At 33.6% G+C, this 2,230-nt stretch overlaps 1 long non-coding RNA gene across 1 annotated transcript; it reads left to right on the forward strand.

Annotated features, from left to right (window-relative positions):
• Positions 1–206: 206 nt before the first annotated feature.
• LOC106944164 (uncharacterized) lies at positions 207–1,590 on the forward strand. Its single transcript, XR_001424138.1, has 3 exons — positions 207–296; positions 789–851; positions 1,526–1,590. It is a non-coding gene; the product is annotated as an uncharacterized LOC106944164 (long non-coding RNA).
• Positions 1,591–2,230: the final 640 nt, after the last annotated feature.

A 2,230-nucleotide genomic window follows, 5' to 3' on the forward strand; every position in this document is an offset into this window, starting at 1 on the left:
ACAAACTGAAGCAACAGTACCAAGGTATTTATTTATTTATCTACTGTCCATGGAAATAAGTTTAAAGAACAAGAGCAATGTTGCCAAGCTTAATAACTCTATTTTAACTTCTAGAGGGTCAACTGCAGGGATGTATAATTAAAATAAATGTTTTTGTTTGTTTGCATAATAGTGATGGTAAGATGTTTGTTCTTTTGTTATTGTATTTCCAGCTCAGGCAGGAGAGCTGAGCAGTGTTAAAGCCCTGGCAAACATCACTGAAGATCAAGTGGAGACTCTGAGAAGAGAAGGAGAAGGTTAAAAATCCTTATTGAGCCTCATATTATGATATCATAAGGCATTTTTAATCTACAATTGCCAAGAGTCTCATTCTTCATAATTATATTTATTTAAATGTCAGTGACTAGGAAGCAAAAATAAAGAAGATCAGTATTCCTTGTAAAACAGCCAGAACACAGAGTTTCTTTACATCTAGACTAAAAACCATCTGTTTAGAGTTGCTTTGGTACCATAATAAATGAAACATCTAACGATGTTTGATGTGTAATGATAGCACTTAGAAAAATGTAATGCTTCGATTGATTGTTGTGTTTTTATGATATAAAGCAGTTTGAACTGCCTTGCTGCCGAAATGCGCAATACAACTAATCTTAATTGATTGATTGTCCAAAAATAAGATGTAATGGAGAAATGTAGCAACAGAAATATTTGGATGTAAATATTCATTGCAAAGACAGTTGTTTACATTTTTTTTGTCAAATTATATATTTTCTTTGATCCACACTCAGCTAAGACGGAAGAACTGGAGGTGCAGAAGGAAGAATTGGACAAGCTGAAAGAACAACACCAAGGTATGCCAATAATAATAAAATAAAAACAAATCAAAGATAAACCTTAAATAACTTAAGTGTTTGCACGGAAACAATTATATTGTTCATAATTCTGGTGTATTGTCATAACAGCTAAGGTGAGCGAAATGGAACTGCAAAAGACTGAGGTGGAAAAGTTGAAACAACAGTACCAAGGTATTTATCACAAAAGTATTTATGAGTAAAAGTTAGACATTAGACATCAGAGGTAAAATCCATCTTGTTCAAAATAAGCATCAATCCTCTCCAGTTTTTTATTTTAACTGATGGTTATTCAAAATTGAACATAGATACAATTGCAAGTACAAAAGTAGAAGTGTATCTATTGAACTTTTAAACATGAGGTACTACCTCATCATGCTTAAAATATGAATTGTGGCATCATGAAATAAACATATTTTCTTTTTCAGAAAAAAATAAAGAGTTGGACAATCTGACACAACACTACCAAGGTATTTAAGTATTGATTATATTTCATTTATGACATCATCTTGTTTGCTTGTTGCATTTTGATAGTAATAGCTTTTACAATAGCCCTACTCACAACCACCTAAAGACCAATGTAAAATGAATATCTGTTTTTTTTTCCTAACAAATAATAATTACTACTAATAATAACAAATTAATTGCCAATGATCAGGTTCATCTGATTTCAGCTCATGCAGAGGAACTGCTCAGAGTTCAAACCAGGGCAAACAGAACTGAAAACCAGGTGGAGGCTCTGAGGAGAGAAGGAGAAGGTTTGTGAATTTAGAAATAAACTCCCCATGTTAACACAAAATACAACATTTATCTAAAACAACATGTATTGCTATTGTTTAAAATCTGGCCAAATTTTAAATTATTGTGTTTTGCTTACTTTCTGTCTGACAGTGAAGCGAGTGGCTTTCTCAGCTTCCTTGTTGGGCTCTGGCTATGAAATTATTGGTCCATTTAACACACACACAACTCTGGTCTTCAGATATGTTGTTTCAAACATCGGAAATGCCTACAACCCAAACACAGGTACCTCAGTTTATGTGATGATGATGATGATGATGATGATTATTATTATAATTACTATGATTATGATTATTATTATTATTATTATGCATTTCAGGTTTTTTCACAGCTCCAGTCAGAGGAGCCTACCACTTTGAGTTCTATATCTATGGACCTGGACATGCTTCACATGCTACATGTGCTGTGTTGACCAAGAATGGAGCCCATATTTTTATGGCATATGAACATCAGTCCAGTGGTGGTGTTAAAGGCACTAATGGTGTCACATTACTGTTAGAGATTGGAGACGTTGTGTTTTTGCGTCAGTGTCAAAACTCAAGGATTCTTGACAACGGAAATCGTCACACAACCTTCAGTGG

The sequence above is a fragment of the Poecilia latipinna genome, unplaced genomic scaffold, assembly GCF_001443285.1.
Source record: "Poecilia latipinna isolate Pla-1442-1.1 unplaced genomic scaffold, P_latipinna-1.0 Scaffold7170, whole genome shotgun sequence".
NCBI lineage: Eukaryota > Metazoa > Chordata > Actinopteri > Cyprinodontiformes > Poeciliidae > Poecilia > Poecilia latipinna.